The following is a 27,853-nucleotide window of genomic DNA, read 5'->3' as shown; positions in this document are numbered from 1 at the left end:
TTCAACAAATGGTGTTGGGAAAACTGCAGAAGAATGAAACTGGACCATTTTCTTACACCATATACAAAAATAAATTCTAAACTGATGGAAGACCTAAATGTGAGACAGGAAACCATCAAAATTGTAGAGGAGAACACAGGCAACAAGCTCTTTGACCTCAGCTGTAGCAATTTCTTCCTAGACACATTGCTAGGGGCAAGGGAAACAAAAGCAAAAATGAAGTATTGGGACTTCATCAAGAGAAAAACCTTTTGCACAGTGAAGGAAACAATCAACAAAACTAAAAGGCAGCCTACAGAATGTGAGAATATATTTGCAAATGACATATCTGATAAAGAATTGGTACCCAAAATCTATAAAGAACTTTATTAAACTCAACACCCTCCCCCCCAAAAAAATAATCCAGTTAAGAAAAGGGCAGAAGACATGAATAGACATTTTTCCAAAGAAGACATCCAGATGGCTAACAGACACATGAAAAGGTGCTCAACATCACTCATCATCAGGGAGATGCAAATCAGAACCATGATGAGATACCACTTCACACCTGTCAGAATGGCTAAAATTAGCAACACAGGAAACAACAGGTGTTGGTGAGGATATGGAGAAAGGGGAACACTATTGCACTGCTGGGAATGCAAACTGGTGCAGCTACTCTAGAGATTAGTATGGAGGTTCCTCAAAAAGCTAAAAATAGAACTACCCTATGATCTAGCAATTGCACTGCTAGGTATTTACCCAAAGGATACAAAAATATACATTCAAAGGGGTACATGCACCCTGATGCTTATCGCAGCATTATCAAAAATAGCCAGCCCATCGACTAATGAATGGGTAAAGAAGATGTGAGATATATATGTAGATATATCTCTCTATGTATATATATATATATAGATAGATATCTATATCTAATGGAATACTACTCTGTCATAAAAAAGAATGAAACCGCCATTTGCAATGACATGGGTGGAGCTAGAATGTATTATGCTAAGCAAAATAAGTCAATCAGAGAAAGACAAATACCATATGATTTCACTCATATGTGGAATTTTTTTTTTTTTAAGATTTTATTTACTTGACAGAGAGCGCGCAAGAGCAGGAACGCAAGCAAGGGGAGTGTGAGAGGGAGGAGCAGGCTTCCCGTTGAGCAGGGAGCCCAATGCGGGGCTCGATCCCAGAACCCTGGGATCATGACCTGAGCCGAAGGCAGACGCTTAACAACTGAGCCACCCAGGCGCCCCTCATATGTGGAATTTAAGAAACAAAAGGGATGAACATTCAGGAGGGGAAAAAGAGAGAGAGGGAAACAAATCAGGAGAGAACTATCGAGAACAAACAGCGTTGATGGAGGGAAGTGTGTTGGGGATGGGGTAGATATGGGATGGGTATTAAGGAGGGCACTTGTTAGGAAGAGCACTGGGTGGTGGTATATGTAAATGATGAAACATTGAACTCTACCCCTGAAACTAATATTGAACTGTATGTCAACTAACTAAAGATATACTTTCATGCCTGAAAGTGGCCTATCCATCACCTAAGACACTTGCTTATCTTGATAATTTTGACATTTACCACTTGGTTTGAAGCAAACCAACTGCTGGCTCCTTTCTATTAGCTTTGAGTGGTGTGTATCTGTCTTACAACAAATCTGTAGATGAGGGGTGAGTTTTATCTGGAAAATTGATTTTTCACTGAAGTTCTTTCTGTGGAAAGATTAGATCTCAAGGCCTAGTAGCCCTTTATGATTTCTGAGAAAATCACACTAGTGAATTTCTATCATTAGATGAGAGATGATCCTTGATATTGGAAATTTGAATTATTTTCCACTCCTATCCTCTTGGAACTTAAGCTATTTTTTTAAAGGCAGAGAAGCCATTAACAAATGTACTGATGGGTATTTGTTTTTTTCTAGCTTTTATAAAATCTTAAGAAAATTTGGCACATTTTTATTCACAAAACAAATCCCAAAAGAAAGAAGTATGCATTATTTTGAAATGAATTAAATGAGGACTTTCCTTTAGCTATAGATTGATTACCTATAGATTGTCTTTATTCTCTACATATTTAAAACATCTCTTTTCACTTCGAATATCTCACTTATACTTGAGTGGGTCACCCCTCAAACCACTTTATTTTACTCTGGCATTCCTAATAGTCTGATCTCTGATTCTGTATGTTGCCCAAGGCACTGTATAAATGAATACACATGACTCAATGCCTTACAGTAAGTTCCACCCACAGGAAACTTTCAATTTTGTATTTTATCCTTTCAAGACAAGGTTATTGGCTTTCCCCATAACAAAGAAGATAAAGAAGTCTCTATTAAGAAAGATTTATGGTACTAAGGAGGGCACATGTTGTGATGGGCACTGGGTGTTATACATAACTAATGAATCGTTGAACACTACATCAAAAACTAATGATGTAATGAATGGTGACTAACATAACATAATAAAATTAAATTAAAAAAATAAAATTTAGATAAAGATTCAGATAAAAAACTAATGATGTACTCTATGTTGGCTAACTTAACATAATAATAATAATAATAAAAGAAAGATTATGAGTTCTGTTTTATGCTTGCTGGGTTAACAGTAATGATGAGGTAGCCAAACAGGCATGCCCAGTAAGAACTTATAGATAGAAAACTAGGAATCAAAAAGAGGTCAATTAGAGATATAGATTAGTTAGTTCTTTGCATTGAGATTGAAACATGGTAATTAAAACAAAAACCGTATTTTGTAATCACTACAGGCTAAACTTACACATGATAAATCTTGAGGAAGGATGAATTCAATTAACATAAGTTGAAAAAAATGGTAAAATAAACACTGACCTCGCTGCCAAATAACAAAGTAAAGTAAGTTTAAACTATTTTCAAACAATATGAAATACAAAGTAAAATAATTTGGGGAATTATTTTTATAATAATTGTATAGATCTATAAAATTATTTGTTTCTCTGATTCTACATTGAAATGAATGGTGAATTGAAAATAAAACTATTTTCATATTTAAGAATTAAGTTCTCCTAATTTTGTCATGCAAAACATGCATTTATTTTTTAATTCATATTATAAAAATTTGATGATCATCTAATATATGTTATTCAGCAAACTGTTTACACACCAAAGCTTATTTTCTCATTTGTAAAAAGTTTAATTTTCCATATAGCATTTGGTATGAGTACATGACATAAGTTGTGGTAACCATCATATTACCTGCCAAGTAGCTATTTATTTATTCCAGTTAATTTTGATATAATTTATAGTTATTATTTAACTCATTATTTTCCATCCTTGTGCCAAGTAGCATATTATCCCTTTTTCTTCTATCTCCTATTTGTTAATCAACCAAATATAAAATTCTCAGGTGGTTATGAGTGCATGCAGCCATTGCCAGAGACTGAGAGGCTATTGATTTGATAGTTGTTGTTTTTGGATCAGTGTGAGGCTGGCACTTCTAAGGACCTTTTGCAGCCAACCTATCTTGGCTCACTGGGCAAAGTAAACTCTCAGACCAATAAGAGAGACCTGCTGAGTAAAATAAATTACTTGAAGTGGCACAAAAGCAAAAGTTCTTTTTTTCATTTTTTGGTCCCAAAATGTGTTGATCTTCTTCCACCAAACACATATCCTATCTTGGAACTACAGACGACAGAAGGATCTTTAAAGGCAACAGTGGAAGAGTAATAAAACACCCACTTCCTTGGGTGAGACTGTAATGTCAAACAAAGAGGATAAAAAAGATAAAGGAAAGAAAAAGTGGCATCATATTTTAAGCCTAATGATAACCATTCTAATTTAATTTAGATTTTATCTCCATGAATCTGGGTAGGAATAAATATTTACTCTCTGAGAATTCCCAGAGAAGGAGTGCCAAATGAAAAAAGAAGAGGGTCAATACCAAGTCTTTAGGAAATTCCAACATATAAAAGATAGACATGAAAGAATGAGCCAGCTAAGGTGATAGAAAGAAAGAACAAGAGTAGCTAGGGAAAAATCAAGAGTGTATTCTGTAATAGTGGTTTTAAAAAAATAATTAGGAAGGAGAGAGATAAACAAGGAGGAATGCATTTTAAACATTAAATACAAATGACAAATGCCCTGTTGTGAATGCAATCAAACACTTCCATTTAATTCAAGCAGCAGAATAATTCCTGTGTCCAAAGCACTATGTGCTAGGGACTTAGAGATGCAAGGTACATTTTAAACAAGTGAGTAGGGAAAACTTTTGGAATGGCTAAAAGTTCTCCTTGAAAAAGCAAAGATAAAATGGATATAATTGTCAGAAACAACTACTTTAGGATTCTGGAAACTGACCAAAGATGCAACAATTTGAGAAATGTTTATTCAAGAAGTCCTAATGGAAATCTGCAGTCTTTCAGCCTGAGGAGGGTCTACTATGTCCCCTAATACAAATTCATTGTGTGGGATACAGGAAAGGCCATGTGGACCTGTACCTTTGCTGCCAAAGGGACTGATTTAATTTGGTATGGGATGTTGAAAAAATCCATGCCAGGGCACACTGTAGAAAACAACAGAGAAACAATCCAAGAACAATGACAATCTGGGATAGCCAGCATCACACCTTTAATGCCATATTACAGGCTGGAGCAAGCAACAGACCAGCAGACCTGCCATAATTTTCACAGAAGTTCTGGGGAATTTGTCTTGATAAGCTTTCACATAACCTAGATGGTCTGGATTAGCTTTCATATAACCATGGTGATCTGGAATGTTGTGCGCTTCTACATGGATCCATCCAAAATCAGGAAACATTAAAGGAAGCCTTGTCTCTTTGTCTCCAGCTGACTATGAGACCTTGAGCATATAGAAATTAAAGGCCAGAGAAGAATGATAAAAATATTGAACTTTGAATGTGTTTCCAAGCCATACACATATTCATCAGCAAAGAATGGTGCCTATTGGCTCAATGATTTTAAGTACTACTGTTTACCAATCATTAGCTGACCACTAAACTACATCGACCCAAGAGGAACCCCTAGAAAGCCAGGTTTAAAAAAATTTTTTAAATTTAAAAAAAGAAATAGAGAGAGAGAGATAAATTAAAATAATAATAAAAACTGAGCAGAGACTGGTGGCCATTCATTTTGGTGACACATACTTTTTTGAATTATCCCAGAAAAAGAAACAAACAAAAGAAGGATTGATTAGAATCTAGGTTGAAACTATATATTACCTATAATGTCCAATTTTCAAATAATAGTAATGAGATATAAAAAGAAACAAGAAATTGGAATGTATGCACTTGAAAAAAAATGGTAACTAGAAGTGTCACTGATAAGGATTTAAGTAGAGAAAGTATTCAAAGAATTTATAATATATAATAAAGGTAAATATGTCAATAATGATTCCTCAGATATAGTATAGCAGTAAAGATAAGAGAACAAAGTGAAAACTCTGGAGTTAAAAAGTAAAATAATTGAAGTAAAAACTTCACTAGAGGAATTTTTTAAAAAGATTTTATTTATTTGAGAGAGAGAGGGAGCACAAGGAGAGGAAGGGGCAGAAAGAGAAGCAGACTCCCCACTGAGTAGGGAGCTCAATGCAAGGCTCGATCCCAGGCCCCTGGGATCATGACCTGAGCTGAATGCAGATGCGTAACTGACTAAGCCACCCAGGCACCCCTCACTAGAAGAATTTAGAGCAGATGTGGACTGACAGAAGAATAAATCAGTGAATGTGAAGATAGAACCATAGAGATAATCCAAGCCACAGAACAGAAAGAAATAAGAAAAATAATCAACAGAGCCTTAGAGACCTATGATACACAGTTAAGCTTACGAACAAATATGCAATGAAGTCCAGGAAAAAGAAACAAGAGAGAAAGGGCAGAAAGTATGTTTGCAATGATGGCTGACCACTTTCCATATTTGTTGAAAGAATTAATTTGCACATCCGAGAAAACCAAGAGATTCTCAATAGTGTAAACACAAAGTGATCCACAACTAGATACATTGTATTAAAAAGGCTGGAAACCAAAGACAAAATCTTTTTTTAAAGATTTATTTATTTGAGAGACAGAGAGCAAGAATGTGGGGGGGGGGGAGGAAGAGGGAGAGAGAGACTCTCAAGTGGCTTCCCCATTGAGTGCGGAGGCTGATGTGGGACCAGATCCCAGGACCCTGAGATCATGACCTGAGCCAAAATCAAGAGTTGGGCACCTAACCAACTGAACCACGCAGGTGTCCCTCAAAGACAAAAATCTTAAAATCAGCACCTGTTACTTCTATTGCACTTTATTGGTTGCAGAACTCACAACCACAGCATGGTTACCTAGCAGTGGCTAGTTTCTATTGAAAGCCATTACATACTCAAATAGTTCCAGAAATTGGTTAAGATTCCTGATATGTCATATTAAGACTCTAAAATATTATCAGTAAACCATTTTTTGTTTTTTGTTTTGTTTTGAATTTAACTGTATATAATGTCTTCTACCAAAGGCACTCACCAATCCTTTGTCATCTGCTTAGATTGGCCTATTGCTGGCCCTTCTCAGTCTATCACTTACTATTGGAAATTGAAACAATTATAGCTGTTAAGCTAGAATAGATACTGGTGGTACTAGAGCAAATCTGTGGATCTAGAAAACCTCATGGACTGTGTTGCCTCAACCAGAGTTAGAAGATAGACCTTACTGGGGAAGTAGTTAGCAGACAATCTCCAGGACCCAAGGTGGCTAGGAAAGTTGTGAGAATTCTAGGGTACAGATGCTTGGGACATTGTCAACTTGAAGGTCCGTGATCTTCTGTTGACTAGGGATCCAGATTTTTACATGAAGGCTTGGGGCTCCAAAAGTGAGTCCTCCAGTGAAAAAAGCAGAAGCTACATGGCTTTCTATTACTTAGAAAGACACATAGTGTCACTTTTATTTTAGTATATTGGTTGAAGCAGTCATAAGCCCACCCAGATTCAAGGGAAAGCAACATAGGCCTACCTCTCAATGAGAGGAGTGTCAAAGAATTAGCAACCATGTTTTTAAAAACTGCAGCCTGCTCTCTGACTTATTTACTTTCCCTTTACATGTAAAATACACATTTCTCTTCCTGACACCCAATGCCCTCCTCAAGTTGCATTCCCTTATAGCATCAGACTTAAGGTCAGGCCTAGGTTCTTATCTTCTAAGTGAGGCACAGATGCAGAAGTTCCTTGAGTTTGGTTGCTCTAGTACAATTTCTGCCAATATGAGCATCTGTGAATTTAAGAGATAAGCCATTTTTCATCATGCTCCCAACAAACAATGGTGAGACAAACTTAGGAAAAACATAATAGAAAAGCCCATACACAAAGGGGGAAAGTGGGAGACACAGCAGTCTCTGGCCCATAGTGATTCTGAAGCCAGCCAGGCAGGCATGCTGGTTTTTTTATTAGGCTCAGTGCTGTTCCCTGAGATTATGTTTTCAGTGTGTCTGCTATTTGAGGGGGAAGGAAGGCTTGGAAAAACTGTAGCCACAAACTAGCTATCCCTTTGTTTAGCAAAATAACTTAATGGATTTTTGAATAGACAAACTTAATTATATGTGAAACTAACTAGGCTGTTTTAATCTGAGACAACAAAATAGTCATTTGAACAAGATGTAAATGTGTTTATCATATAATAGTCTCGGTAGTGCTGCAGAACTGTTATGGTGCCTCAATATCATTGGGGATCCAGCTTGTTCCATCTTCTTTAACTGCTATCCTTAGAGTGTTGTAAGTCCCGAGAAAGACCAAAAGTACTTATAAAAACAGAAAACATACAACCCATGTACACAATAACAATCTTTTGTCAGATCCATGGAGGATGACTCACTGATGATATAAAAGTTATGTTTTCACACGGTATTTAGTTTTATGGAAAACTGACCCTATTAAATTAGATGGAAAATGAACATAAATTTACATTTAGAATATGATCTTTGCTAAACACACCCATATACACATATCCCTCCACATGCACAAAAAAATTAAAATCACTAAAATTCACAGCTGTTACCTGTGGGCAGGAAATTATAGGGACTTATTTTTTTTTGAAATAAAAAAAATACTAATCAAAAATATTATGGATGCCCTATTCCTAATTTTACAATCCCTTTAGGTATATATAGATACTGGTTTTAAGAGATAGTCTATCCTTGGGGCACCTGGGTGGCTCAGTCAGTTAAACATCTGCCTTAGGCTCAGGTCATGATCCCAGGGTCCTGGGATAGAGCCCTGCATCTGGCTCCCTGATCAGTGGGAAGCCTGTTTCTCCCTCTCCCTCAGCCTGCTGTTCCCCCTGCTTGTGCTCTCTCTCTCTCTGTCAAATAAATAAATGAAATCTGTAAAAAAAAAAAAAAAAGAGATAGTCCATCATTTAGCTTATTTGATTCTTTGGGTGGTAGTTTAACCAAAGAGAAAAAATGTATTTACAGATGTGATTTCAAATTAGTCATGGGCCCTTTCTTTCTCAGATAGATTCTGGAATGCTTTAATGATTGATGACTGGAAGCAAAGTCTCATTCCTGGTCATAGACCTCATTGCTTTCTTGCCCTCCCTGTTTGGTCATTCCTAAATTAAATCACTGCTTTAGTGGGTTGAATAGTGACCCACAATATTTATGGCCACCTGGAATCTCAGAATGTGACCTTATTTGTAAATAGGTTTTTACAGATATAGTTAGTTGAGATCATACTGGGTTAGAATGGACCTTAAATCCAATGATTGGTGCCTTTATAAGAAGAGGAGAGTGCACATGGAAACTACATGCACAGGGTGGAAGGCCATGTGACAAACAGAGGCAGGAATTGGAGTCATGCACCTAAAAGTCAAGGCAGGGATTGTCCAAAGACACCAGAAGCTAGGATGAGTCATAGAAGGATTCTTCCATTGAGCCTTTAAAGGAAGGAGGCCCTGCTGATATTTGATTTCAAATGTCTAGACTCCAGAACTGTGAGACAATAAATTTCTGTTGTTTTAAGCCACCCAGTTTGTGGCAATTTGTTATGGCAGCCCTATGAAACTAATATGATTATGTTCCAGAGAAAGGAACATATTGTATTAAAATAATCTGAGATAAATAATATATGAGAAGTATTTTTATATGTAATATACTACATATGTTATATAGCATATTATATATACTGTATTATATGGTTTATACTATACTATGTGGTTTATATAGTATAGTGGTTTATATAGTACACTATCTGTATACTAAACCAGTATATATGGTTTATATAGTATACTATATGGTTTATAGTATGTTATATATAATGCACTATACTATATACTATATATACTTATAGTATATATAATGTATTATATATTTTTGTAATATTACTCACATAATGCCTAAGAAGAACATATTTTGAGATACTTAAAAAGTATCTATTTTAAAATCTTAAAATAGACTCCTCAAAAAATAAAAGCTTAATGTAACTGCTTATCAAAAGATAATATTTTGTTAGTTATCAATTGCTATGCAAATGTTAAATTATACACAAGTTTATATATTTTAGTTTCTGTTCCATCTATAATATAAATTAGGATGGTTTAATTTTCCCCACCCACATTCTAAAACCATCATTAGCAGAAATATAAATTATTCCACATACTTAACACAGTTCATCTCAATAAAGGATGAAACTTAAAAATTTGAATTCATAAATAAAGGAAGATAACATGATACTAAATATATGAGAGTTCAATATAATTTTCTCTTCATTTTTTTTCTGGGAGTGCAGGATTAATTACTAAGTCAAATCAATTAATTTTGAATGCACATAATGTAAATAATTACAGTCACAATTTGGATACCAATACTGCATTACACAGAATTTATGTTTGCTTTCATTTATTTAATCATTGGTTTTTATTAGAAAAGAACAGTGAGGAGGTAAAGGATCTATACTCTAGGAACTACAGAACTCTCATGAAAGAAATTGAAGAAGACACAAAAAGATGGAAAAACATTCCATGCTCATGGATCAGAAGAATAAACATTGTTAAAATGTCTATGCTACCCAGAGCAATCTATACCTTCAGTGCCATCCTGATCAAAATTCCAATGACAGTTTTCAAAGTGCTGGAACAAACAATCCTAAAATTTGTATGGAATCAGAAAAGACCCCAAATTGCCAAGGAAATGTTGAAAAAGAAAAACAAAGCTGGGGCATTACATTGTCTGATTTCAAGCTATATTACAAAGCAGTGATCACCAAGACAGCATGGTACTGGCACAAAAACAGACATATAGACCAACGGAACAGAATAGAGAGCCCAGATATGGACCCTCAACTCTATGGTCAAATAATCTTCGACAAAGCAGGAAAAAATATGCAATGGAAAATAGACAGTCTCTTCAATAAATGGTGCTGGGAAAATTGGACAGCTATATACAGAAGAATGAAATTCGACCATTCTCTAGCACCATACACAAAGATAAACTCAAAATGGATGAAAGACCTCAATGTGAGACAGGAATCCATCAAAATCCTAGAGGAGAACATAGGCAGTAACCTCTTCAACATTGGCCACAGCAACTTCTTTCAAGATACATCTCCAAGGGCTAGTGAAGCAAAAGCAAAAATGAACTTTTGGGTCTTCATCAAGATAAAAAGCTTCTGCACAGCAGAGGAAACAAAACAAAGAGGCAACCCACAGAATGGAGAAGATATTTGCAAATGACACTACAGACAAAGCACTGATTTCCAGGATCTATAAAGAACTTCTCAAACTCAACACCCAAAAAACAAATAATCAAGTAAAAAAATGGGCAGAAGACATGAACAGACACTTCTCCAAAGAAGACATACAAATGGCTAACAGACACATGAAAAAATGCTCGTCATCATTAGCCATCAGGGAAATTTAAATCAAAACCACATTGAGACACCACCTTACACCAGTTAGAATGGCAAAAATTGACAAGGCAAGAAACAACAAATGTTGGAGAGGTTGTGGAGAAAGGGGAGCCCTCTTACACTGTTGGTGGGAATGAAAGTTGGTATAGCCACTGTGGAAAACAGTGTGGAAGTTCCTCAAAAAATTAAAAATAAAGCTACCCTATGACCCAGCAATTGCACTCCTGGGTATTTACCCCAAAGACACAGATGTAGTGAAAAGAAGGGCCATATGCACCCCAGTGTTCATAGCAGCAATGTCTGCAATAGCCAAACTGTGGAAAGAGCCAAGATGCCCTTCAACAGATGAATGGATAAAGATGATGTGGTCCATATATACGATGGAATATTATTCAGCCATCAGAAGGGATGAATACCCAACTTTTACATCAACATGAATGGGACTGGAGGAGATTATGCTAAGTGAAACAAATCAAGCAGAGAAAGTCAATTATCATATGGTTTCACTTATTTGTGGAAAATAAGGAATAGCATGGAGGACATTAGGAGAAGGAAGGGAAAAATGAAGGGGGCGAAATCAGAGAGGGAGACGAACCATGAGAGACCATGGACTCCGAGAAACAAACTGAGGGTTTTAGAGGGGAAGGGGGTGGGGGCATGGGTTAGCCCATTGATGGGTATTAAGGAGGACACGTACTGCATGGAGCACTGGGTGTTATACCAATGAATATACAATGAATCATGGATCACTACATCAAAAACTAATGATGTATGGTGACTAACATAACATAATAAAATAAAATAAAATTTTTAAAAAAAGAAAAGAAAAGAACAGTGAGGTATTTGGAGTCTAAATGATGTTTCCAACATGTTTAAAAAGAAAAGAAAATAGTAAATATTGAAATAGTTCTGTAAATCTAGATAAGAAGTTTGAAATAATAAATATTTATTGAATTTTAATTTAATGTGTGTAACATTTCAGAACATGTAGTGAGAAAATAAATGAGACAGCTTGTTTAAAGTCTTCATTTCCAGTAAAATGGAAATAATACCTTCCTCATAAGATTCCAGGAGTATTAAATGAGATACCATAGGAGTGTCTGTCATTTGTTTGCAGATATAGTCCCTTCCTTTCAATTGCTCTGCTAATTATTTTAGGGGCTAACCTTCTGCACCTTCTGTGTTTCTCAAACTTCCATGACCGTTGGCTTTCAGCAAGGCTTGTCCAATGGCAGTCCCGGTGGGAGACTGAGAGTTGAGAGTAAGATATAAACTAGGGTATTTTCCCCATTTTCCTCTGCTTCAGTCAGTAACTTCAGATGTATCTTTGTCTCCTTGATGGTTCCAGTTCCCATTGGACAGCATCAAGTTCTGTGGCTCCTGATCAAAGAAATCATGTTTAGGAAAGTACCATTATAGTTATAAATTGCTGTGCAAGGCATTAGTTTTACACCAACATATGGATTTTAGCTTTTAATTTCCCCCATAATGTAACTTAGAAATATTTCTCTCCTTCCTCACCCCACATTCTGAAACCAGCCATTACTAATGTGGCATTTTTCCGAGTCATTTATCATTCTAACCATCCCCTCCTTATCTTTTAATGTACTTTTTAGATATAAATTATTATTAATAGAATTAAATCCCATACTTCAAAATTAATATCGGTACTTGAGCATCTCAATTTCCAATACAATGAGTAGAAATAATGTTATTAGTATTTAAAACAATTTTTTACCCTCATGCTCCATGATCTTATCCTGTTTCCACTTTGTATTTGTTTCCATTTTTTACTGTTCCCTCTCTTATTCTCCTACTTTCTTTCCTTGCCTACAAATAAGAACTATTGCCATCTGTCCTGCCAACTTAACAGGGTTTCTGTGAAAGCAAAATAAGCATCTGCATCTAATAGTGTTTTGTAAACTGTAAAGAATTATTCATATATTAGTGTATCATTTTGCACTAGCTTTCCTTTTTCCTTTCTCCATGCATACCAGTGACTTTTTCCAAGATTGATTCTTACTGCTTTTTATTTTGTCCTACATATCTTAAATTACACATCAGTTTTATGTGGCTGAATCTCAATTCTCTTTCCAATTGTGACACAGTTGGCAAATATCTACTCATAATTTTTACCTCAGCTTTCGACCATCACCTCATTCTCACTAGGTCCAAAAGCAAACTCATCACTATTGTTCAAAAATTGATTTATTGGGCTCTATTTCCTGTCTTCATTTGCTCTGTGAATATTTTTTTTTCTTTTGATTCCATGGTTTAAAACACTGACATTACTTTTTATTCCACTTTTATTGTATCTTACCCCCAAACACCCAGATTTGTTGATTTTTCTTCCATAATATGTCTTTTGCCCTTTCTTCCTTTTGCTATTTTCAGAATTTTGCCATCATTGTTGTTGATCTTTCCCTTAAGACTTACTAATTGGTACAATTGTTTTACATTTATATCAGTGAAGATCAGTCAGGAAATCACAGTTGATATTATTTAGTTCCATGTGGAAATTTAAAATGGAATAACAGGTGTGGGAGAGCTGAAAAGACAACAGAAAATGTTGACACAACCCAGGAATTAGCAACAGCAGGATGCTGCCACCACCGTGTGGGCTGGAGGAAAAGAGGAAGCAGAGTTCAGCTCTTGTTAATATTGTAACTGAAAGTACTGAATTTAATTTTAGACCCCACATTATAAGAAGGATATTAAAAGTTAAGAAGAGGGCTATTATGATAGTGAATGGCTGGAAAATGTCAAGTGAATAATCATTGAGAAAACTATAATCACTTTACCTTAAGAATAGGTGGAGAGCTGGCAACAGGAAGGATATATCAATAGCTGCCTCCGAATACTTAAAGAATGTTAATGGAAATATACATTGTGCTTTTTATTATACCTAAGAGAGCTTAGAAGCTTATGACATTGATTTTGGTCAATGTGAAGCCTGATTTTAGCATAATTAATGCTGCCCCAGAATATATTTTGCCTTGAAAATAATGAATACAGTATCATAAACATATTACTCACCCAGAGGTTGACTTTGAAGCTAAAGAAAAATGTTGGCAATGTGAAGGAGAAAAACAATAAAACTTCATAAGTTCTTGGCAAATTTTAAGGTTTAATATTAGATGGGGAAGAATATCAATTAAGTTCAAAATGGGTGATTAAAATTTTCACATGCTACAGAAAATTAAAAGTCAAGATGATCCAGGTTGTGTTTTTTTTTTTTGACAAATGATAGTTTCACCAATGAAACTTTCACGAGTGCATTCATTTGTGCATTTATGAGTACAAAACCAACTGGGCAAATAGAATTATTGGTATATATCACTAAACTAAGGAGGAAAATAAATCAGTAAAGGAAGGAACATCAGTGTCAAATGAAGTTTTGCAAGCTACAGAAGTAGCCACTTATGCTTACATGCTGTGAAGACAGAGTATTACATTAAAGAGAGAAACAAAGATTTTACTATAAAATAGGATAATTAGGTGATAGAAAAGATGCAGTCTCGATAGAGACCTAATCAAGCCAGTCAGGAGAGAGCCAATAAAGAAGAAAGATATGGCTCTAGTAGCAAGATTCAGGTCTCACGGTTCTTAGAATTTCCCACCATAAACAAGGCAAAGAAGCCAAGCTCTTCCTCCCATTACTGTAAAAAATATCTAACTTCCACTTGGTTTTATTCACTTCAGAGTGTTTCTGGGTTTTTCAGCCTTATTTCACATCTTGTTCTTGCCACCTATAGTCCTCAAGAGTAGACTTGATCTTCCATGCTCCAGTATCTTTGTGGAAGAGGCACTTTGGAGGCAGGTTGGGTGGACCAGACATGCTTTTTCTAGATAAAAAAAAGATGGATATATATATATATATATATATATATACACATCAGTGAAGATCAGTCAGGAAATCACAGTTGATATTATTTAGTTACATGTGGAAATTTAAAATGGAGAGAAAGAGAGAGAAAGAAATATAAATATATACACACATATGTTAGGCAAATTTTAGGAAGAGAAGGGTAAAATTGACTTTAGTCTTCAATGAACAGAGTTTTTATTTCTGAGAAGGGCAATAGTAGATAAGGTTTTGAGTTTGAAGAGAGCTTGGCCTTTGGAAATAGCACTATGAGAAGTGCAATATAGTTGAGTAAGAAGATTATTGAGCATCACTCAGGAAATGAATATAGAAAGTATAACATCATAACAGGTGAAAATTTCGTGGTTTTCCATTTTCCTCTTTTTAAAATTTTCCATGTTTGTATGAGGATAAAAATGTAAATAAAATTGGTGTTTAAAAAGCAACCTAGCTTTTTACCAATAGGAAAACGATTTCTTCACAAAACTTATTTTAAGAAAGAATCGGTAATGAGGGAGTTTTGAGAGGTTTGGATGAGGAAGATAAAGAGTAGGAAAGATACACAATATAAAGATAGATTGTGACTGTTTTTTAAAAAATCCTTTTTTTTTGGCATATGATAACATACAAACAAGACTCAATTTTTAAAAATCAAATAAAAGGACAAGAACAAATACCAAGGCAAACATGACAATATTCTGGTTACTTGATGTTTTGCCCCACTTCATTTAATGAGTTTATTATGACTTAATTTCACAATAAACTCATAGATTTCTTTAAGTAAGCATTGGGTCTGATAGAATGTAACAAAGTTGATAGAGAAGAGTTTTAGGATATCCCCATCAACCTGTGTAAACAAAAATGGTCTTGATAACTTAGTTTGTTCAGATTTTATCAGGCTTAAGAACATTCCCAGGGCGCCTGGGTGGCTCAGTTGGTTAAGCGACTGCCTTCGGCTCAGGTCATGATCCTGGAGTCCCTGGATCGAGTCCCGCATTGGGCTCCCTGCTTGGCGGGGAGTCTGCTTCTCCCTCTGGCCCTCCCCCCTCTCATGTGCTTGCTCTCTCTCATTCTCTCTCTCTCAAATAAATAAATAAAATCTTTAAAACAAACAAACAAACAAAAAGAACATTCCCAATACATATAAGTGTGTCTATTAGATTCATTTACATTTAAATTTACTTTTTAAACTATAATTATCTAGAGTACCTTTTTATGTCTTCTCTGTATGCTCTGGGGGAAAAAAAGACTCAACTATCAAAAATGAAATCATTAAAAATGTTAGTAGTTGTTATATGTGTGTGGTTGGATTTGAGATTTAAAAAAATCTTTATGCTAGGTGTATTTTCTGAATTATTCTTTGAACATACATACTTGTTAGAAAAAATGAATATTTTAATATATGTATATAATGTTCTGTGTATATGTGTGTAAATACGAATGTGAATGATAAATATAATCTATGTTGGAAACTAGTTCAGAAAAACATGACAAAAACGGCAAGAGTTCCCACATTTTTAATGTATAATGATGATCCCAAACTGGTTGAGATATGAGGTATAGTCAAAAGTGGGCTAATAGAATAACAAGGAATGATTCAGCAAGCATTTAAATAAGTGTGGGGGGGGTATCAGAAGAAGATAAAATAAGAAGTTTGTGATTCCAGGAGGAAGAAACCTGTTCAAAATTGTGCTGTGATGATATTGATCAGATTGAAACTCTCCCCATGAGTAGCTGGTGTAGAGATGAGAAAAACAATGAAAGTAAAGGCAGGGGAAAACTATTCCATTCTAGATAGATTATCTATAATGTGCACAGGGATTAGAAACAGAAGTTAGTGTAGATAGGGGAAAAAAATGAGAAATTTGCTTTTTTCTTACACTTATGAGTTGGCTATAAAGACTAAGTAATTTTCAGACTCATACAAATTAATACATCTTTTATATCAAGCTAGATATTTGACTCTGGATAGAATAACAAGGACAGTTGAATTAGAGTAAAGTAGAGTATGTACTTTCTGTGTTTAAGTGATATCTGCTTATACTTCAAAAGTGTGTGATTCTTTAGAATCATGGTCATGCACCAGAAGTAAGAAGTTAAATGGTTTTTGTTTTTATTTTTTTAAGATTTTATTTACTTATTTGTTTTAGAGAGAGAGAAAAAGAAAGAGAGTGCATGAACAGGTGAAGAACTGAGGGGGAGGGGAAGGGCAGGGGAAAGAATCTCAAGCAGACTCCGCACTGACCAAGGAACCCAAGGAGCTTGATCCCAAGATCCCGAGATCATGACCTGAGCTGAAATCAAGAGTCTGACGCTCAACCGAGCCACCCAGTCTCCCCAGAAGTTAAATGTTTTTAACTGACAATTGTGATGGGTTTAATAGGCTGTTTCCTAAAAGAGCAGACTAAGTAGAGGGAAGCCCTTTTCAAAACTCATTAAAAGAAAAGCACAATTATAGTAACTTCTATTTAGACTATAAAGCCTAATTCCAAAGATCCAAAAGTGCCTGTTGGAATTTATCTTGAAATGTCAATCTGTTATGAAACAATATGGTTGCCTGCGTGAAGAAATATGTTCATGCCAAACCAGTTAGTAGGAAGATCATTAGCAAATAGTATAAACAAAAAAGGAAAAAGATGGATCCCCTAAGGAGATGAAGTATTTATGTATCTTGGCTCAGAAATTCACTTGTGTTCAGCCCAAAAGGTAATCCCATACAAAGATACCATCTGCCCAATGAAGTAAAACAAATTTTAGGTTTCAAATAATATAGACTACAACAATCCAAATTCATGTGAATGTATAAGAGCATCTTCTCTTACTAACTCTAAAGAGAAAGAAGTTATTTTCCTTGGGAAAATTACTTATGATGAATGTAGACTCACCAAGAATGAGTAGGCTACATAGCATGTTAGAACGTGTGAAAATGAGGGAGATTGCCGAATAGAAATTAATTAAATATTCCCACCTTTTCACCCTAACTTCCCAGTCCAATTAGACCACAGTACTGAGGATTAAGTTAATCATAGTTCTTGGCATAGTATCATCATAAGCACCCACATGGACCCTCTCTTGACAATTAATTTTATTTTATTCTCATATAATTTTCCCCTTCATCCCTCATCCTACTGACAATCATTCAATTAGACTTTATTTGTTCATGTAAAATGTGTTTGGTAATACATGTTTTATTAACACTCATTAAGGTAATTTATAACATCTCATATTTCTTTTTTGTATTATCATTGAGACATCTTTTTTTAAGTTTAATCCATGTGATTAAACTTTTGTCTGACCAGTTACTTGTAACTTCACTTACACTGTTAGGTCCACCCTTTACATTTTGCCTAGTGTCCTTCCCAGTGATGGGTACCTAGATTCCTATCATACTCTAAATTTCTACCACAAACATTACCGCAAGGAACAATCTTGTGCTTGCCCTTAACAGATATATGTGTGAGAGAGAAAATTATATTTATATAATGGAATTGCATATTTATGGGATATGAGATTATTTTATTTTTAGTTCACTATTGCCATACTGCTTGCTAACATGACTGCAACTGTTGACATTCCTGAAAGGTAAATGAATGTTTGTGTATATCAACAGTACCACAGACAAATAGCATTATCCAGTTCTCTGATTTTTTTTTTTCAAATAGGTGGAAAAGGTGTAAAGTGTGTGCTTTCTCCTTTTCTATCAATTCATTTTGTTTTTCTGAATACTAATAAGTCTGATTGTCCCTTCATATGCCAATTAACCTTGTGGTTTTATTCTTCAGTAAATCACCTAATTGACAGATTTTACACTGAACTGAGAATACCTTGGTAATATGAAGCATTAATGATAATTCTCAGGGAAAGTTGAAGGAATGTGAATACGAAGGAGAGCACTGTTATTTAAAACAATGCAGAGCCAGAGAGGGTGCTTTGCCTACTAGTTGAGTCACACTGCTGAAATTAGGAACCCTGTTCTGGGCCTTACCAGTTATATCATCTTTGAACATTGTGGCAGCGTTTTCTCATTTGAATAGTAGGCATCATGTTAGTACTCACTTCATAGAGTTCCTGGGAGATTAAATTAAATAATATACAGAAGAGACTAAAAAAGCCCAGTCCTCATCAGCATTCAATAAATGAGTGTTTTAAGAACCACTTCCCCTAAATTTTCCATTAATGATTTTAGGTTTCTTTAATTTTGTACAGACAGTTTTACTTACCACATAATGTTATTAAGTAAATTAAATATTAATGAAGGGAAATAAATTCCATTCAGATGAACTCCAGATACTCATATCAGATTCCTCGGGCCATTTTGCTATGTACATATTCTGTCTTTCATTGCTCAGATGAACAAAGCTCACATCAGGACATGAGCTGAGAAGCCAAAAACCTGTTCTGTCAGCATCCTCCCTACATTTGTGAGATGTTCTGATTAGATGCTTTCAAAGGTTACCAGGACAATGGATGCTATCTTAAAAGTTAACTGAATAATGTACTCCAGAAAGGCAAACCATTACCAGCCATTTGTAAATTCATGTATCTCATCCCCCCTCCATCACTGTTTCATTTATCTTCAACCATTTTTAATATATAAGCAAAATCTTAGTTGCAAAGGTTAATATCACTTCTGTTCCTAATCAGATGAAATTTGCTACCTCTAGCTATGAATTTAGTTCAGATATCTCACGTCTTATGGAGCTCATAAATGAAGTGTGTTCAGGGAAAACAATATAGAATTATGGACAACCCTACAAATATCTGTTTACATAATTTTATGAGAAGCTGTGGGAATTAAAAAAATAGTGTACTTTTAATCAGGGTGAAGGCTTTTTTTCCTCTTCATTAGTAGAAAAAAAATTAGTTGAGGAAGCTATGTCAAAGAAATATATTTTAAGGCCCAGAGCTTAAACAAAAGTGAAATTTAATCTGTTGTCTCAGTAACAAGGATTTTAGAGCTTTTTTAAAAATAGAAGTGCAATTTGTTAAACATTCAACCTAGTCACTTCTAATTAATTGCATGTTGATTCCTATCATGAAAACTGAAATATTTAATTCTTAGAAAAATGATAAGGAGACTAGAAATAAACTTAGTGAAATTCTGTAATTAAGGCCCTGTGACTGGCCAAAACCCATGATGTAATTGACCAGGAAATATCCTAGTGACCATATGAATACTTGATTGGTTTCAGTATCTTATGATTTGGGCACTGGTTTAAAAAGTTGAGTAGCACTGTTTGGAAATATAATCTTGCAATTTAAGTTGCATTTTTGTTGTTCTGGATTGCAAGGGATATTTAGAGATTGTGTTTCTTTGTCATTAGTTGTTTTTGTTTTGTTTTGTCTTATTTATTGGTTTGTTACTTCTATACCCACCACCCCCATTAATCACATTTTCCCATATCCTATACATTTTTTATTTATATTCTTCCTTGTATCCACTTAGATTTAGTGCTCTTCAGATATATAAACATATAGAGAAAAACATAATTCAACAAGATAAAATATTTGAATTAGGTGATAAATGGAATAAATTTAAAAAAAAAACAAAGGTAGGAAAGTATAAGTGAATGTACTAGAAAAAATGGATGCAAGACAGGATATTATAGCATTGTGGGTAAGAGCACAAATTTGGAGTTAGACTAAATTAGGTCTGAATTCCTGCTTGCAAATTTACCTGACTTTGGCAGATTACTCCAACTCTCTAAGCTTCAGTAGTCTCAAATATACATTAATATATTAGTACTTGCCTCACAAAGATGGTGGAAAAAACAAATTATAAAAATGCCAAGAAGCATTTACACCTGTATCTGTCGTATAGCAAATGTTCAATAAATACCAAATATGCTCATGATGATCGTATCTTATACATTTCACAGTGGTTTTGGATTTCAGTTTTATTGTGGCAAACTCTTTAAAATAGTTATATTTATTGGGCGCTTGGGTGGCTCAGTTGGTTAAGCGACTGCCTTGGGCTCAGGTCATGATCCTGGAGTCCTCGGATCGGGATGGAATCCCACATCGGGCTCGCTGCTCAGAGGGAGTCTGCTTCTCCCTCTGACCCTCCCCCTCTCATGTGCTCTCTCTCTCTCTCTCTCTCTCAAATAAATAAATAAAATATTTTAAAAAATAAAATAGTTATATTTCTCTTTCATCAAATTAAATGCAACCATAGCTTTGATGAAACACAACTCTATTCAATGAAATAATATTCTCTAATGCATTCTCACAAATAAAGCCAGTGACAAGTGTTAGAGGACTTAGTACAGTAATACCACTTGCTGATGGCTGAGGGCTACAAGACAGACTACAATTTTGTAAAAGAAAATGAGTGGGTTTGGAGGGAAAATTTCAAAGAACAGAATGTCTTCCAAATATTGCAAAAAATAGTTTGAATAAATCTAGAGAGTTACCATAGCTTATGTAAAAGAATGCATAAACTAATTTTTGCCTCTTTTATTTTATTTTTTTTTATTCTTATGTTAATCCCCATACATTACATCATTAGTTTTAGATGAAGTGTTCCATGATTCATTGTTTGTGCATAACACCCAGTGCTCCATGCAGAATGTGCCCTCCTCAATACCCACCACCAGGCTAACCCATCCTCCCACCCCCCTCCCCTCTAGAACCCTGTTTGTTTTTCAGAGTCCATCGTCTCTCATGGTTCGTCTACCCCTCCGATTTCCCCCACTTCATTCTTCTCCTCCCGCTACCTTCTTCTTCTTCTTCTTTTTTTTTTTTCTTAACATATATTGCATTATTTGTTTCAGAGGTACAGATCTGAGATTCAACAGTCTTGCACAATTCACAGTGCTTACCAGAGCACATACCCTCCCCAGTGTCTATCACCCAGTCACCCCATCCTTCCCACCCCACCCCGCACTCCAGCATCCCTCAGTTTGTTTCCTGAGATTAAGAATTCCTCATATCAGTGAGGTCATATGATACATGTCTTTCTCTGTTTGACTTATTTCACTCACCATAATACCCTCCAGTTCCATCCACGTCGTTGCAAATGGCAAGATCTCATTCCTTTTGATGGCTGCATAATATTCCATTGTATATATATACCACTTCTTCTTTATCCATTCATCTGTTGATGGACATCTTGGCTCTTTCCACAGTTTGGCTATGGTGGACATTGCTGCTATAAACATCGGGGTGCACGTACCCCTTCAGATCCCTACTTTTGTATCTTTGGGGTAAATACCCAGTAGTGCAATTGCTGGATCATATGGTAGCTCTATTTTCAACTTTTTGAGGAACCTCCATACAGTTTTCCAGAGTGGCTGCACCAGCTTGCATTCCCACCAACAGTGGAGGAGGGTTCCCCTTTCTCCGCATCCCCGCCAACATCTGTCGTTTCCTGACTTGTTAATTTTAGCCATTCTGACTGGTGTGAGGTGGTATCTCATTGAGGTTTTGATTTGGATTTCCCTGATGCCGAGCGATATTGAGCCCTTTTTCATGTGTCTGTTGGCCATTTGGATGTCTTCTTTGGAAAAATGTCTGTTCATGTCTTCTGCCCATTTCTTGATTGGATTCTTTGTTCTTTGGGTGTTGAGTTTGATGAGTTCTTTATAGATTTTGGATACTAGCCCTTTATCTGATATGTCATTTGCAAATATCTTCTCCCATTCTGTCGGTTGTCTTTTGGTTTTGTTGACTGTTTCCTTTGCTTTGCAAAAGCTTTTTATCTTGATGAAGTCCCAATAGTTCATTTTTGCCCTTGCCTCCCTTGCCTTTGGCGATGTTTCTAGGAAGAAGTTGCTTCGGCTGAGGTCAAAGAGGTTGCTGCCTGTGTTCTCCTTTAGGATTTGGATGGACTCCTGTCTCACATTGAGGTCTTTCAAGCATTTGGAGTCTATTTTTGTGTGTGGTGTAAGGAAATGGTCCAGTTTCATTCTTCTGCATGTGGCTATCCAATTTTCCCAACACCATTTGTTGAAGAGACTGTCTTTGTTCCATTGGACATTCTTTCCTGCTTTGTCAAAGATGAGTTGACCATAGAGTTGAGGGTCCATTTCTGGGCTCTCTATTCTGTTCCATTGATCTATGTGTCTGTTTTTGTGCCAGTACCATGCTGTCTTAATGATGACAGCTTTGTAATAGAGCTGGAAGTCCAGAATTGTGATGCTGCCGGCTTTGCTTTTCTTTTTCAACATTCCTCTGGCTATGCGGGGTCTTTTCTGGTTCCATACAAATTTTAGGATGATTTGTTCCATTTCTTTGAAAAAAGTGGATGGTATTTTGATGGGGATTGCATTGAATGTGTAGATTGCTCTTGGTAGCATTGACATCTTCACAATATTTGTTCTTCCAATCCATGAGCATGGAACGTTTTTCCATTTCTTTGTGTCTTCCTCAATTTCTTTCATGAGTATTTTATAGTTTTCTGAGTACAGATCCTTTGTCTCTTTGGTTAGATTTATTCCTAGGTATTTTATGGTTTTGGGTGCAATTGTAAATGGGATCGACTCCTTGATTTCTCTTTCTTCTGTCTTGTTGTTGGTGTATAGGAATGCCACTGACTTCTGTGCATTGATTTTATATCCTGCCACTTTACTGAATTCCTGTATGAGTTCTAGCAGTTTTGGGGTGGAGTCTTTTGGGTTTTCCACATAAAGTATCATATCATCTGCAAAGAGTGAGAGTTTGACTTCTTCCTTGCCAATTTGGATGCCTTTTATTTCTTTTTGTTGTCTGATTGCTGTGGCTAGGACTTCCAATACTATGTTGAATAGCAGTGGGGATAGTGGACATCCCTGCCGCGTTCCTGACCTTAGGGGGAAAGCTCTCAGTTTTTCCCCATTGAGAATGATATTCGCTGTAGGTTTTTCATAGATGGCTTTTATGATATTGAGGTATGTACCCTTTATCCCTATACTCTGAAGAGTTTTGATCAAGAAAGGATGCTGTACTTTGTCAAATGCTTTTTCTGCATCTATTGAGAGGATCATATGATTCTTGTTCTTTCTTTTGTTAATGTATTGTATCACATTGATTGATTTGCGGATGTTGAACCAACCTTGCAGCCCAGGGATAAATACCACTTGGTCATGGTGAATAATCCTTTTAATGTACTGTTGGATCCTATTGACTAGTATTTTGGTGAGAATTTTTGCATCCATGTTCATCAGGGATATTGGTCTGTAATTCTCCTTTTTGATGGGGTCTTTGTCTGGTTTTGGGATCAAGGTAATGGTGGCCTCATAAAATGAGTTTGGAAGTTTTCCTTCCATTTCTATTTTTTGGAACAGTTTCAGAAGAATAGGTATTAATGCTTCTTGAAATGTTTGGTAGAATTCCCCTGGGAAGCCATCTGGCCCTGGGCTTTTGTTTTTTGGGAGATTTTTGATGACTGCTTCAATTTCCTTAGTGGTGATAGGTCTGTTCAGGTTTTCTCTTTCATCCTGGTTCAGTTTTGGTAGTTGGTACATCTCTAGGAATGCATCCATTTCTTCCAGGTTATTTAATTTGCTGGCATAGAGTTGCTCATAATATGTTCTTATAATTGTTTGTATTTCTTTGGTGTTGGTTGTGATCTCTCCTCTTTCATTCATGATTTTGTTGATTTGGGTCATTTCTCTTCTCTTTTTGATAAGTCTGGCCAGGGGTTTATCAATCTTGTTAATTCTTTCAAAGAACCAGCTCCTAGTTTTGTTGATCTGTTCTACTGTTCTTTTAGTTTCTATTTCATTGATTTCTGCTCTGATCTTTATTATTTCTCTTCTCCTGCTGGGTTTAGGCTTTATTTGCTGTTCTTTCTCCAGCTCCCTTAGGTGTAGGGTTAGGTTGTATACTTGAGAACTTTCTTGCTTCTTGAGAAAGGCTTGTATTGCTATATACTTTCCTCTTAGGACTGCCTTTGCTGCATCCCAAAGATTTTGAATAGTTGTGTTTTCATTTTCATTGGTTTCCATGTATTTTTTTAATTCTTCTTTAATTTCCTGGTTGACCCATTCGTTCTTCAGTAGGATGCTCTTTAGCCTCCATGTAGTTGAGTTCTTTCTGACTTTCCTCTTGTGATTGAGCTCTAGTTTCAAAGCATTGTGGTCTGAAAATAGGCAGGGAATGATTCCAATCTTTTGGTACCGATTGAGACCTGATTTATGACCTAGGATGTGATCTATTCTGGAGAATGTTCCATGGACACTAGAGAAGAATGTGTATTCTGTTGCTTTGGGGTGGAATGTTCTGAATATGTCTGTGAAGTCCATTTGGTCCAGTGTGTCATTTAAAGTCTTTATTTCCTTGTTGATCTTTTGCTTAGACGATCTGTCCATTTCAGTGAGGGGGGTGTTAAAGTCCCCCGCTATTATTGTATTGTTGTCGATGTGTTTCTTTGTTTTTGTTATTAATTGGCTTATATAATTGGCTGCTCCCATGTTAGGGGCATAGATATTTACAATTGTTAGATCTTCTTGTTGGATAGATCCTTTAAGTATGATATAGTGTCCTTCCTCATCTCTTATTACAGTCTTTGGTTTAAAATCTAATTTGTCTGATATAAGGATTGCCACCCCAGCTTTCTTTTGGTGTCCATTAGCATGGTAAATGGTTTTCCACCCCCTCACTTTCAATCTGGGGCTGTCTTTGGGTCGAAAATGAGTCTCTTGCAGACAGCATATCGATGGGTCTTGTTTTTTAATCCAGTCTGATAGCCTGTGTCTTTTGATTGGGGCATTGAGCCCATTTACATTCAGGGTAACTATTGAAAGATAGGAATTTAGTGCCATTGTATTGCCTGTAAGGTGACTTACCATATATTGTCTGTGTTCCTTTCTGGTCTATGTTGCTTTTAGGCTCTCTCTTTGCTTAGAGGACCCCTTTCAAGATTTCCTGTAGGGCTGGTTTTGTGTTTGCAAATTCCTTTAGTTTTTGTTTGTGCTGGAAGCTTTTTATCTCTCCTTCAATTTTCAATGACAGCCTAGCTGGATATAGGATTCTTGGCTGCATATTTTTCTCATTTAGTGCTCTGAATATATCCTGCCAGTCCTTTCTGGCCTGCCAGGTCTCTGTGGATAGGTCTGTTGCCATTCTAATGTTTCTACCCTTGTAGGTTACATATCTCTTCTCCCGAGCTGCTTTCAGCATTTTCTCTTTGTCTCTGTGACTCGTAAGTTTTACTATTAGATGTCGGGGTGTTGACCTATTTTTATTGATTTTGAGAGGGGTTCTCTGTGCTTCCTGGATTTTCATGCCTGTTTCCTTCCCCAAATTAGGGAAGTTCTCTGCTATAATTTGCTCCATTATACCTTCTGCCCCTCTCTCTCTTTCTTCTTCTTCTGGGATCCCAATTATTCTAATGTTGTTTCATCTTATGGTATCGCTTATCTCTTGAATTCTGCCCTCGTGATCCAGTAGTTGTTTATCTCTCTTTTTCTCAGCTTCTTTATTTTCCATCATTTCATCTTCTATATTACTGATTCTCTCTTTTGCCTCATTTATTCTAGCAGTTAGTGCCCCCATTTTTGATTGCACCTCATTAATAGCCTTTTTGATTTCTACTTGGTTGGATTTTAGTTCTTTTACTTCTCCAGAAAGGGTTTCTCTAATAACTTCCAAATTTTTTTCACGTCCAGCTAGTATCTTTATAGTGATGATTCTGAACTCTAGATCTGACATCGTACTAATGTCCGTATTGAGTAGGTCCCTGGCAGTCGGTACTACCTCTTGTTCTTTCTGTTGAGGTGATTTTTTCCGTCTTGTCATTTTGTGCAGAGGAGAATAGATTAATGAGAGAACAAAATGCTAGCAGAGTAACAACGTCCCCAGAAAATATACTCTAAACAAATCAGAAAAGACCTGAAGCAGTGGGAAAGAAAAGGAAAGAGAGAAAAAAGAAAAAGAAAAAAGAGAAAAAGATAAAGATAAAAACAAAAACAAACAAAACAAAACAACAACAACAAAAAAACCAGAATGTGATCAAATATGATCAGCCTGGTATATAGATCAGTGCCACACACTAGATTTGGGGTGTATTTTGGTCTTTTAGAAGAAAGTGCCTCCCAAAATTTTAAAGAAAGAAAAACTTATATATGTACAAAAATAAGGGTTGATATGATGAAGGGATGGAATATGACTGTAAAGATGGAAATTATAAAAAATTTTATAAAAGGAATTGATAAGAAGTTGTTTGAAAAAAGAAAGAAGAGGATTTTAAAAAAGAAAAAAAAAAGGGAGAGGATGTGATCAGGCAGGGGAATAGAAAACACCATATACTAGAGATTTAGGGTATATTTTAATCTGTTAGAAGAAACTATCTCAAAATTTTAAAGAGAGAACAACTTATATATATAAGCCAAAAATACAAGTAACTACTATGAAGGGATAGAATATGACTCTAAAAATGAAAAATAAAAATGTTTTTTTTTTTTAAAAAATGGGATTGATAAGATGTTGGTTGAAAAAGGGAAAAAGAAAAATTCAAAAAGAAAGAAGAAGAAAAAAAGAAAGTTAAAAAAAAATTAACTTTGAAAGACTACAGAATCATGGTAAAAAAGCCATGAATTCTATGTGCAGTAGTCCCCTAGAGCTGGAGTTGTGCCTTTCTCATTGATGGGTAAACTTGGTCTTGGCTGGCTGTTCTCGCTGATCTTCTGGGGAGGGGCCTGTTGCCGTGGTTTCCAAATGTCTTTGCCAGAGGCAGAATTGCCCCGCCCTTGCCCCCTCCCAGCTAAGTAATCTGCTCAGGTTTGCTCTCCCGGGCTTTTGTTCCCTGCGAGCTTTCCGTACAGCTTTGGAGGCAGAGAGTGAAAATGGTGGCTTCCCAATCTCCGCCGCGGAGGAGCCGAGAACTCCGGGCCCCGCTTCTCAGTGAGCCCCCAGAGAAAAGCCGTCAGTCACTCCCGTCTCCCCGGTCTCCAGCCGCACTCCGTGCTCACCCGGCCTGTGACCACGCGTTTCTATCTCTGGCACCCGACCCCGGGTGGAGTCTCCAAACCCAGCAGATCCCTGCGGCGCACTCCCGCGCGGCTCCTCCCAGGGGAGGAAGGTGAGTCTCCCCGGATCTGCCGCTTGTTGGGTCCCTGCTGGAGGAGCAGTGGCCCGACTGTGCCGCAGATCACGGTTTATGGCAACCCCGAGCCGAGAGCCTGCGCCTGGGCTCCGCCTCTGCAGCCGGCTTCCCTGCTCCG

This window comes from Neomonachus schauinslandi, chromosome 14, assembly GCF_002201575.2.
Source record: "Neomonachus schauinslandi chromosome 14, ASM220157v2, whole genome shotgun sequence".
Taxonomy (NCBI): Eukaryota; Metazoa; Chordata; class Mammalia; order Carnivora; family Phocidae; genus Neomonachus; species Neomonachus schauinslandi.
Note: the sequence above shows the minus strand (reverse complement) of the source record.